Source organism: Coregonus clupeaformis, chromosome 19 (assembly GCF_020615455.1).
Source record: "Coregonus clupeaformis isolate EN_2021a chromosome 19, ASM2061545v1, whole genome shotgun sequence".
Lineage (NCBI taxonomy): Eukaryota > Metazoa > Chordata > Actinopteri > Salmoniformes > Salmonidae > Coregonus > Coregonus clupeaformis.
Genome location: NC_059210.1, coordinates 32,828,096 through 32,841,062, shown reverse-complemented (window position 1 = coordinate 32,841,062; position 12,967 = coordinate 32,828,096). Strand labels below are relative to the sequence as shown.

At 41.8% G+C, this 12,967-nt stretch overlaps 1 protein-coding gene across 2 annotated transcripts in view; it reads right to left on the bottom strand.

The window, feature by feature from the left end:
- LOC121531870 (rho family-interacting cell polarization regulator 1) overlaps nucleotides 1–12,967 on the bottom strand; it is a 137,555-nt gene that overhangs the window by 71,038 nt on the left and 53,550 nt on the right. The window contains exon 1 of one of the 2 annotated variants that reach the window (XM_041837394.2): nucleotides 9,753–10,235. The exons of the other annotated variant lie outside the window; for it this stretch is intronic. The gene's annotated coding sequence lies outside the window, so the exon portion shown is untranslated. Of the gene's footprint in view, nucleotides 1–9,752; nucleotides 10,236–12,967 lie in introns of those variants that run through there. 2 annotated transcript variants of the gene reach the window in all.

Sequence of the window (12,967 nt, the reverse complement as noted above, 5' to 3'; positions counted from 1 at the left end):
GTCCTTGAACCAATATTTATTTTATTTTTTATTGCATACAGAAGAAGTTAAGGATATATTATATACAGTGTATTTGGAAAGTATTCAGACCCCTTCCCTTTTTCCACATTTTTGCTACGTTACAGCCTTATTCTAAAATGGATTGGAATGTTTTAGGATGGTTGGATTGCTTTTGGAGGGACCCCACCCCAAATCTAAAAGACACAACCTTAAAAATCAGTACATTTCGATTTTTACATCACCTTTTCTAATCATTGCATTTTCATCTCTTATCAAAACCAATAAATACATTTACTTTACACATTCTTCTTTTTGTGAATGATCTTTCTGAAAAACATTTGTATATTGTCCAATACAGTAAACTTTACTCTTAATATTTAGTTTTTTTATTTTGGCGACCCCGCTGCAGTTCCCCCGCGACCCCACTCGAGGTTCTGACCCCGACTGAGTTAAAGGAAAAATCCACTAGATATTTTTGTATTTTTTTCATAAGTACACCAAAATGACTTGCATGTCAGCAGTCAAGTTTTCAAGATATAGGATTTTCAAAAAAGCTAAACGTGTCACTTGCCACATCATCATGATGATGCAAAATGTATGTGGCACGTGACATTTTGCATTTTTTAAATCCTATAATCTTAACTTGACTGCTGACATACAAAAAAATGTGGGACTGTATCAACCAAAAGATAGTTTGAGTGGTTTTCCTTTAAGCAAGCAGTGTGTTGTCCTTTACATGAACTTATCCCTATATTCAAATCACATTTCTAGGCTTTAGCTAAGTGGGCTAACACAGTCTTGTGACATGCAGGAGACCTGGATCGAACCCAGTCAGTCACAAGAGCAAGATTAAATAGGGAGTGGAAAGGCTATCCTTAGAAGGGCTATTCAACTATATTCTTATGGGGGCCAAATTGCAGTTTGTGACAGTCCCTTCTAACGTGTCATGCGCGGCCTGTGATCATCATAGAGGGGAACAGAAGGCACGTCCATGTTCCAGAGAGTCTTAGCTTTCAGGAATGGGGTCATAGTAGCTTATAGCCAAAAACAGTTCAAACGCTAGAGCCAAATTCATAGGAAGGAACTAAATTCAACATGCCACATTAGGTTCAGAAACCGCTAGAAGCTTCCATTTACCACAGAGAGCATTTGATTCTATCGGTTTGCTTCTACCTTTCCTGGCTGGCAAAGTACCAGGATGTTGTCTCTGGTTTTGAATCTGAATTTAGAGAACTGAATTTGAAAACAAAATCTGAATGCATCTGAGAAGTTGAACATATGAAACTTTGATCAACTTGAAATTATAGTTTGTAAACTTGATAAACAGACAATGAACGCAATATCCACCATATTGAAACTGAATATAAATATTGAAATTGAATATTCATTAAATTTTTAAACTGAATGCAAAATTCATTCAATTCAGTTTCAAATAATGAAATACAAGTTCAATTTATGAATTCAATTATTCAATTTGTGCATTACAAATTAACAAATATTAAATTTAAATTCTATATCCTAATACAAATACTAAATTATGGAATTCAAATATAAATTTCTGTTGGCACTGAAAACGCTCCATATAAGGCATCTTCCCCACTGTTACTGCTGAGCTAAGTTGGGATCACTGCGTAAGCATTTCATGGCCCGACAACAAAATCCACTCAAATCCAAAGACATAAGTGTCTTATTTGTATAAGCTCACACAACTAAATTCCAGGTCCTGTTAGTTGCTTTAACAACTGACAGCACTAGCCAACTGACGGCACTAGCCACAGGTCTTACTCTCTTCTAATTAGGCTGATAGCAGAAATGACTGGCCTCACATAGACAGAAATGCCCATGAAAGGGGGATGGAACTGTATGGGACCAGTGGGACTGTAGAATGTAAAGTTTAACCCTGTGGTTAGTTCCATCGTCCAGTGACCATGGTAGAGCAGCACAGCTGACCGTTGCGCAGCAAGGGACCTGGACCCCCCTGAACCCAAGACTTCCTGTTTAATCCCCAGCTGGCCACTAAGAGGCTTATGTGTCACTAGATGCTGTAGCACTACAGTCCTGATACGCTACGTGCAGCCTGGACACACAGAACCAAGAGAGACTAATTGGTCAATTACTACGTACATCAACACACCATTCTCTAACTTCACACCTGTTTACGTTCTCTTCAACTCTTTACTATTTCAATGTTGAAATGGAAATCACTTCCCATTTGCAATTCCCAGGACAGAGACATGTATACTATTACTAACACTTTTTGTTACAATGTTTGATCATACTGGGTGGTCAAGCCTTTGGCTTTGATCCATGCAAATAAGCCTGTACATCACTACTCATCACTTCAGTAAAGGTTTAGACCAGAAGGTTCTGGTGGAGGCTGATGGTAGTGTTAGGCATTTCTCCACCAGTAAATTCACACTTTCAGCAGCAACATGTTGAATCTAATAGATGATATAGCTAAAACATGGCAGCAGAGTTGGAGGAAATTTGCCTTATGACTATGTGATGACAGTGAAGTTCCAACAATTATGCCGAATGCTGTAGCCTAATGCTGAGTTCATAACCAAGTGGGAAGGTGGTATTTACCACATACGACTGGGAAAAATTCACTTCAACACCCCTCCAACTGGTAATTACCCCTTGGAAACTTCTCTATCATCCCTGAGCTCCGACTTCGCTCACACACACTGATCTCTGGCATCACCTACTAAAGAAATTACCTTGATAAACAGCATTTTTGGCATTTAAATAAAACAAAACATTTATAAAAAGCTTTTAATATGGTTTTGAACACTATAATTTGTTTACAAGCATGATAGCTGTACTTTTAGTTTATGGTTGACGCAGCTTGTTGGCCATTCGCCAATCAGGATTTATCAACGAGTTCAAAGCACGTGAATGCATCCAACTGGTATTTACGACTTCACAACTAGTAATTACCTCCTTCCCACTTGGTTATGAACGCAGCATTATACCCCTCACTTTTTTGACCCCGACATGTGACCTGAAATACTGACCTTAAAAGCCCATTAATCCAAAGCAGTGAGTGTATAGCAAGAATAGGGCTAGAGGTTGAGGAAAACATATTACATCAGAGCATAATACACTTTTAAGTGTAAAAAATTAAAGATAGTTGTTCATGTTTTAGGGAATGAATTAACTAATCCATTTTCTGGTCGAACCCTGGCTACTCTTATGGGTGGTCATATTACATAGACTACGTGCCTTCTCTAAACATTTAGTGAACATGTTGAAGTGAGGCTCAAATTACCATGACATAATATATCTACAAGCAAATGCGAGCGAGTTCAAGAAATGAACTAGTCTAATTTCCGTACTTCCTTATCTACTCCATAAATAGGTTGAATTAATTTGGGTCTTACGGCCATGACGGGAGATCTGAAAAGATAATGTCTAACAGAGAAATGTTCACTTCCTGTTTTGAACCAGGATCTCAACAGCCATTGAGCAAAATCTGATAAACATCTGACGGAGAGTCTCGTCTCCTGCAGAGGGCCTTGTCCACAGTGCTGTCTGTACTGCCAGAGAACAACAGGGTTACTACAGCTGATAACCAAGCACTGGGATAGTCCTCCCTTCATTGTGTACATTCAGTACAGATAGTAACCATATCCATGTGTTGTGGTTTTGTAGCTCTGTGGTCTAGGCACATTGTAGCGATGACAGTCTTTCTTCTGGCTTCCAAGTACATGCTCAATGTTTCCCAGTATCTTTACCACATGATAGCCATTGATTTCTTGTCCGAGTCATTCAGAGGTAGTACAGTGTCACATGAGGTTGTGTCAGTGTGAGCCCACCCACACGCAAGCTTTCGAACAAGAGTCACAAGCCTTAGATCTAAACAACACTCAAGTGCAGTTTACCGGACCTGGAGAGGACGTGCCTGCTGCGACACAGAACCTGCCAAGACATGCAGGCAGGTTTCTGTTTTGCCCTACTGGCCCAGTTAAAGCCAAGAGCATCCACACGGGTACAGGGAAGACAGAGGGAGTCCGATAGAGGAATAGAGAGGGAAAGGGAAAGGGGGATACCTAGTCAGTTGCACATCTGAATGCATTAAACCGAAATGTGTTTTCCACATTTAACCCAACCCCTCTGAATCAGCAAGTAGCTAAAGAGAGAGTAACAAAAAAGGAGGACATAACAACAGGCATGTCTGTCATTGGCAATGCAGTCCTTGTCAGAGGCACCTATGTGGGTACCATATGATCTTTGGGAAACTCTGGCATGTCCTTTACATTTCTGAAGTGCAAACCCTCTAAATTTAATTATACCCAAAAACCCAGAAGTGCTTATCACTAACACATAGGCATCAAAGAACATAGTACACTTGAAGCTGTCTGGACTCTGATGTCAGTACCTAGTTAAACTGTGTTTATAAGCTTACACTTGTTCTGTTGTACTTGTTTTTGTATTAACATTTTTACAGGAACACGTGTAGCCTTTGTATGTGCAGCACAACCGTGGGTGTACAACGCATTGAATGTATCTGTTTGTATTGATATATATTTTTTCTTCAATATTTGCTTGTGGTTTGTGCCTGCATAATAGCTGTGCCCGATCAGAATGAGTCATCCACTCAGTACAGCTGCTCTATAATAGCATGTCGTTACCACACAGTAATTAAAAACACTGGTGAAAGACACAGCTGAAATAGCAACTGCTGAATCACACAGAAATCACTACACACCTCCTAATGATACTCATCCACGAGACACCTTGTGGTTAAGCCATATTACATAGCCTGTCATTGGCCCTCTGTACGATCATGCCGTCATTATCAGCGGCCCCACGGTGCGTGCTCTAAGGAGTTGTGATTCTAAGTGAGTCACAGTTGAAACTACTCAAAATAACTAATTTATTGTATTTTACTTCCTAAATGGACACAGTATATAGAACTTTACTCAAATTAATCATTCTGTATCATTCTGTATTAATTTCTTTTTTTGTAGTCCCCAATATCTTGTTAAGAGCTCAATGTCTACCTGAAAATAAAAAGGAAACGTTATGCATTTTTACCACTTGCGTCCAGCTGAATCACTTAATATGTGCAGTCTGTTGTTTCAGATATTGCTCTTATATACACACACTGAACAAAAATATAAAACACATGTAATGAGCCAGAAATTCTCCATACACAAAAAGCTTATTTGTTTACATTCCTGTTATTAAGCATTTCTCCTTTGCCAAGATAATCCATCCACCTTACAGGTGTGGCATATCATGAAGCTGATTAAACAGCATTATCATTACACAGGTGCACCTTGTGCTGGGGACAATAAAAGGCCACTAAAATGTGCAGTTTTGTCACACAACACACTGCCACAGATGTCTCAAGTTGAGGGATTGTGCAATTGGCATGCTGACTGCAGGAATGTCCACCAGAGCTGTTGCCAGATAATTTAATGTTATTTCTATACCATAAGCAACATCATTTTAGAGAATTTGGCAGTACGTCCAACCGGCCTCACAACCGCAGACCACGTGTATGGCGTCATGTGGGCGAGCGGTTTGCTGATGTCAACGTTGTGAACAGAGTGCCCCATGGTTGTGGTGGGGTTATGGTATGGGCAGGCATAAACTACAGACAACGAACACAATTGCATTTTATCGATGGCAATTTGAATGCACAGAGAAACCGTGACGAGATCCTGAGGCCCATTGTCGTGCCATTCATCCACCGCCATCACCTCATGTTTCAGCATGATAATGCACGGCCCCATGTCGCAAGGATCTGTACACAATTCCTGGAAGCTGAAAATGTCCCAGTTCTTCCATGGCCTGCATACTCACCAGACATTTCACCCATTGAGCATGTTTGGGATGCTCTGGATCAACGTGTTCGACAGCGTGTTCCAGTTCCAGCCAATATCCAGCAACTTTGCACAGCCATTGAAGGAGGAGTGGGACAACATTCTACAGGACACAATCACAGCCTGATCAACTCTATGCGATGTGTCACGCTGCATGAGGGAAATGGTGGTCCCAACAGATACTGACTAGTTTTCTGATCCACCCTCCTATTTTTTTTTTTACGTATCTGTGACCAACTGATGCATATCTGTATTCCCAGTCATTTGAAATCCACAGATTAGGGCCTAATGAATTTATTGCAATGACTGATTTCCTTATATGAACTGTAACTCAGTAAAATCTTTTAAATTGATGCATGTTGCATTTATATGTTTGTCAGTATAGATACAACCTTGAATATTTGCCTGCTTGACGCTGGAGCAATTCAAACCTTGGCACAACTTGAGGACATTCACGGTTTTGTTGCATGATTAACAGGTCTAGGTTCCTAGTGAGCGTCACAGATTCATAGAAAGCAGCATAGCTGGTCTGTATTCTACCCGGCCACAAGCATTTTCAGGATGGCTGGACAAAACAAACTAGCTTTCTTCTGGGGGAGGACAAGAGCCTAGCTGTGCAGAAAGTGTTTGTGTACGTGTGTCTGTGCATGTGTCCGTGCCTGAGTCCGCGCCTGTGTGAGTAGCAGGCTGTCTTCGTGCCTAAGTGGCTGAGAGGTAGAGCTGGGACGGTAAACCGAAAATGACCGACACTGACATTGCTAACTCATACCGAAGCAATTTTGCGTATGTCAGTAATTTTAGGTGATTACACAATGTTCCTGTGTGCATTAAACAATAGCCTACGAAGCGGCGCGGCATATATGAAAGCGAAATGGCATAGAAAAAAAGCATTGCGCTCCCGGAGCTTAACACTTCCATCTGTGCAGTTTCATTTGAACCAAGACTACAGCAGCCAATCAGTGCCGTGTTCTATCCCATGCTTCCCACAACTGTTCTTGGCAGTTCTCCCAAGTGATGTTCATTAGCGCGGGGAAATGAACAGAGACGAAGAAAATGCAGTCCCAGAAATCCAAGAACAATTACTGCAAAAGAAGGATGGTGTGTCAGTTGTTTATTTTGGTTTTAAACCTAGTGACATCGATCGGAGTGAGGCAGTATGGTTGAACTGTCGCAAAACTATAGCAACCACACGGGGAACACAAGCAACGTATTCCACCATTTGAAACACATGCATGTAAATACAGCATGACAAAAAAAATGAGGCAGAGGCCAACAGGCTTCATAACAAGCGTCATGACAAGAGCAAAGCCCAGGCAACAATCCATTACGGGCTGTGGGACGTTAGCAGCCTGGTATCAGCCAGAGGAGAAGCAGGTGTGCATCACAACGGACAGTGGGGCAAACGTCGTGAAAGCCACCAACCTAAACGGATGGACGAGGTTGCAGTGTTTTGGATATCGACTTCACCCTCGCCATTGGTATGTATTGTAATAAAGTAAAATATAAATGTACATTTTGATTGTGTTAGGAGCAAATAATGCTGCATGAGCAAATAATGCTGCAATTACCAAACACCAATATACTAATGGACTTGGTTTGAAATACTATTACATTTAAAATCTGAAATAAATGCATGTTTAAAATACAGGTCTCTTTCTGTAGCATCGTTATATCATCTTATAAATCATATGCTGGATCACCTGGTAACCAAATAACTTAAGCTAATATATTAATGGCAATTCCTTTGCATGCTGTAAAAAGGGTGCTAATGGAGAGTAACTGTGCACCTACCCCAAAATGAATGTATCATTATTGCAAAAAAGTTGTCAATTTATCGTGTTATGGATTTTTGTCCATATCACCCAGCTCTACTGTGGGCACAGGGGGAAGTGTGCAAGACCAACACATGGAGTACACAGGCATGCATGCAGACAAGACTGAAGAGACAGACAGACAAACAGACACATTCCTCATATCCCCAACATAACACCACTCATTCCTCCCCCGACCGGTCTCTACAAAACCACTACATGCTATCACATTAACAACAAACCATTTTCTGAAGGCAGAGGGATTTTTCACTGCCATGACAACCTGGCCAGCCTCTCATGTGTGTACAGACTACTGAGAGAAAAAAAGACTCCTATCCTACTTCCCTCTTTATATCCCTTTTATCATACTTGTTTTTGTTGATCAAATCATTAGCTAAATTAGGCCCCCTGATGGGGGTCGAGCCCTTGCACAAAGGGCAGATTGTGTGGCCCTGGCTGGGTACTACCCACAAGGCCGAATTTCCCACACTCTGTTCCGACTGGTGCTACTCCTTCCAGAATAGGCGTGGGGCTGAGCTGGCCATTGGATAAAACATTGTCATTGTCACATCATATCAAAGGACATTTGACTTTTTGTTTATAGGCCATAACTGTAACATTAGGCCTATAACCCTCTCAAACCTATTAACATACAGGTAACTGCCAAAATAAAGGAAACACTTGAGTAAATGAGGGATACAAAGTATATTGAAAGCAGGTGCTTCCACACAGGTGTGGTTCCTGAGTTAATTAAGCAATTAAACATCCTCATGCTTAGGGTCATGTATTAAAAATGCCCAGTTGCCCATTATTTTGCCTACCATGGCTAGATGAGATCTCAGTGACTTTGAAAGAGGGGTCTCAAAGGAGCATCGGGTGTGTGTGTCTCAGTCACCAGATCTCAACCCAATTTAACACTTCTGGGAGATTCGGGAGCGACGCCTGAGACTGCGTTTTCGACCACCAACAAAACACCAAATGATGGAATTTCTCCAGTAAGAATGGTGTCACATCCCTCCAAGAGTTCCAGACACATGTATAATCTATGCCAACGTGCACTGAAGCTGTTCTGGCGACTCAACGCCCTTTTAAGACGCTTTATGTTGGGGTTTCCTTTATTTTGGCAGTTAACTGTAGTTAGTCAGCAGCATCAATGACATCATGATTATTAGTGTTAGGCTTCTATTACACTGCATTTAAGACGTTTTCTGGAAAGTTGTAACTGTGTTTAGGCTTACATGCAGGATCTTCTCTATAAATGGCTTCAATCCAAACATGGGATGTGCTTGTCCATTTTATCCAGACGCATATTCTGGCTATTAAAACTTAAAATCTGCAGCCAATGTAAACAAGAAGGTTTAATCATTTGCAGATGGAGACATTCCCTTGCATGGACATAGAAAAAAAAGTCAACAGAAGGATTAGATTGTAGGAGATTAGCTAAGGGAAATCGGCAAGCAACAGCAAAAGAGTTAAGGCAAGGACATGATTTGCGAAACAAAATGTTAGTGTAGCGTCAGAAGTGATTGAAGTGATTCTGACAGACAGCTGGTACATTAACATTTAAAATACATTGGTTTCTAGAAACAGATTAACATATGGTGCACTGACATGCTGTATAGTTTGTCGACCTCTGTTTCATAAAAAGCCAAGGATTCTTTCCCGCGGCTTGTGTTATTAATACCCGTGGCTACCAGGCTTTTCTATCGCATTCATTTCAAATATCAAACAAATCCCAGTTAACAGACAAGGCTCTCTTTGTCATCATAACACTGAGCAACCATAAGCCCTCTCCGTCTACCCTGCACTCATCATGGGTCACAGCCTCGTCACCAATGACAATCTGCTGGAGGATTCCACCAACACACAACACAAAGTAGATCACAATTTCTTATAAAAGTAAACATTTTACTTTAAATAGCCATGTCTCTAGTCTAGGCTACATACAGTCCGTTGTGTGATTGAATGGTGACTTATTGTATTGCAGTAGCCGGGCTATGCAGAAGACTATATAACATCTTGTGAAAAGAAATACACACTTCTTAAATTCACCCCTAAATGCCATAGGCTACTTAGGACAAACAACATAAACACAAAATCAACATACATGTCTGTCGCCAGGGTAGGTAGCCTATCAGCCGAAGTCACTCCAAATCTTTGAATCCGAATTTCAAATGAAAATGTCAAATCAATAAAAAGGAAATTAATTCAGCGAATTCCTTCATCAGAAATAGGCAAATGACACAAATAATATCCAAGAGACTTATTCACGCAATGCAGTGAAGCTCCCTTGTAATTTGCCCTCCAGTTTCACGAGTGTCACTTTCTCCCTCTGCTGCGAGCGAAGCGGAAGGCTTGCGCCCGTCCTTATCTCCAAAGGGGTGTGGACAAACCAATGAGGATGAAGAAGACTTCCACCCGACCGGGGCCGTGACTTCTTAAGGGCTTTTTGGAGAAATGGCGAAAACAGACAACGACACCATACACCATGCGCCACAGCTTGTGCCTTGTAGCCTACCAACTCCTGTTGAGCACTCTTCGAGAGTTTATCCGCGGGTGCAAACACACAGACCGACACACTCAACTAGGAGGTGCTATGGCAGCAGGCAGCAACGTGCTGGTTGGGCTTCAAAGAGCAACGGGGGAAGGGGGAAAGGAGGGAGGGCCAAGGGGGATTATTCAGATGTGTGCGCCTCTCACGTCTTGTGAGTTGGAAAAGAAATGTCTCCCATTCACCCACTCCTCAATACCCAAATGGGCTTTGGCATGCAAGCTGTACCAACAGTTAATGTAAAGTTGTTGACAGGGAACGTGTAGTCCTATGCTCAAACTAAGGTCGCAAAAATAGATGCCACAGGACCCATGAGGTAAGGTACAGTTGAAGTCGGAAGTTTACATACACCTTAGCCAAATACATTTAAACTCAGTTTTTCACAATTCCTGACATTTAACACTAGTAAGAATTCTCTGTCTTAGGTCAGTTAGGATCACCACTTTATTTTAAGAATGTGAAATGTCTGAATAATAGTAGAGGGAATGATTTATTACAGCTTTTATTTCATGACATTCCCAGTGGGTCAGAAGTTTACATACACTCAATTAGTATTTGGTAGCATTGCCTAACTTGGGTCAAACGTTTCGGGTAGCCTTCCACAAGCTTCCCACAATAAGTTGGGTGAATTTTGGCCCATTCCTTCTGACAGAGCTGGTGTAACTGAGTCAGGTTTGTAGGCCTCCTTGCTCGCACACGCTTTTTCAGTTCTGCCCTCACATTTTCTATAGGGTTGAGGTCAGGGCTTTGTGATGGCCACTCCAATACCTTGACTTTGTTATCCTTAAGCCATTTTGCCACAACTTTGGAAGTATGCTTGGGGTCATTGTCCATTTGGAAGACCCATTTGCGACCAAGCTTTAACTTCCTGACTGATGTCTTGAGATGTTGCTTCAATATATCCACATAATTTTCCTTCCTCATGACGCCATCTATTTTGTGAAGTGCACCAGTCCCTCCTGCAGCAAAGCACACCCACAGCATGATGCTGCCACCCCGTGCTTCACGGTTGGGATGGTGTTCTTTGGCTTGCAAGCCACCCCCTTTTACCTCCAAACATAACAATGGTCTATTTTTGTTTCATCAGACCAGAGGACATTTCTCCAAAAAAAGTACGGTCTTTGTCCCCATGTGCAGTTGCAAACCGTAGTCTGTTTTTTTTATGGCGGTTTTGGAGCAGTGGCTTCTTCCTTGCTGAGCGGCCTTTCAGGTTATGTCGATATAGGACTTGTTTTACTGTGGATACCTGTTTCCTCCTGCATCTTCACAAGGTCCTTTGCTGTTGTTCTGGGATTGATTTGCACTTTTCGTACGTTTATCTCTAGGAGACAGAACGCGTCTCCTTCCTGAGTGGTATGACGGCTGCGTGGTCCCATGGTGTTTATACTTGTGTACTGTTGTTTGTACAAATGAACGTGGTACCTTCAGGCGTTTGTAAATTGCTCCCAATGATGAACCAGACTTGTGGATGTCTACCATTCTTTTCAGAGGTCTTGGCTGATTTCTTTTGAGTTTCCCATGATGTCAAGCAAAGAGGCACTGAGTTTGAAGATAGGCCTTGAAATACATCCACAGGTACACCTCCAATTGACTCAAATGATGTCAATTAGCCTATCAGAAGTTTCTAAAGCCATGACATCATTTTCTGGAATTTTCCAAGCTGTTTAAATGCACAGTCAACTTAGTGTATGTAAACTTCTGACCCACTGGAATTGTGATACAGTGAATTATAAGTGAAATAATCTGTCTGTAAACAATTGTTGGAAAAATTACTTGTGTCATGCACAAAGTAGATGTCCTAACCGACTTGCCAAAACGATAGTTTGTTAACAAGAAAATGTGTGGAGTGGTTGAAAAACGAGTTTTAATGACTCCAACCTGAGTGTATGTAAACTTCCGACTTCAACTGTAAGCTCACAGAACGAGACCGCCGAGTGCTGAAGCGCGTAGAGCGTAAAAATAGCATGTCCTTGGTTGCAACACTCACTACGAGTTCCAACCTGCCTCTGGAAGCAACGGCAGCACAATAACTGTTAATCGGGAGCTTCATGAAATGGGTTTCCATGGCCGAGCAGCCGCACACAAGCCTAAGATCAACATGTGCAATGCCAAGTGTTGGCTGGAGTGGTGTAAATCTCGGAGCGGTGTAAATCTCGCAGCCATTGGACTCTGGAGCAGTGGAAACTCTGGAGTGATGAGTCACGCTTCACCATCTGGCAGTCCAACAAACAAATCTGGGTTTGGTAGATACCAGGAGAAGGCTAACTGCCTCAATGCATAGTGCCAACTGTAAAGTTTGGTGGAGGAGGAATAATGGTCTGGGGCTGTTTTTCATGGTTCGGGCTTGACCCCTTAGTTCCAGTGAAGGGAAATCTTAACGGTACAGCATGCAATGACATTCTAGACAATTCTTTGCTTCCAACTTTGTGGCAAAAGTTTGGGGAAGTTCCTGTTTCAGCATGACAATGCCCCTGTGCACAAAGCGAGGTCCATACAGAAATTGTTTTTCAAGATTGGTGTGGAAGAACATAACTGGCCTGCACAGAGCCCTGACTTCAACCCCATCAAACACTTTTGGGATGAATTGGAATGCCGACTGAGAGCCAGGCCTAATCGCTCAACATCAGTGCCCGACCTCACTAATGCTCTTGTGGCTGAATGGAGAAAAAACATATATTTCATCCATTTTGAATTCAGGCTGTAACAAAACAAAATGTGTAATAAGTCAAGGGATATAAATACTTTCTGAAGGCAAGTACATGTCCTCTCTG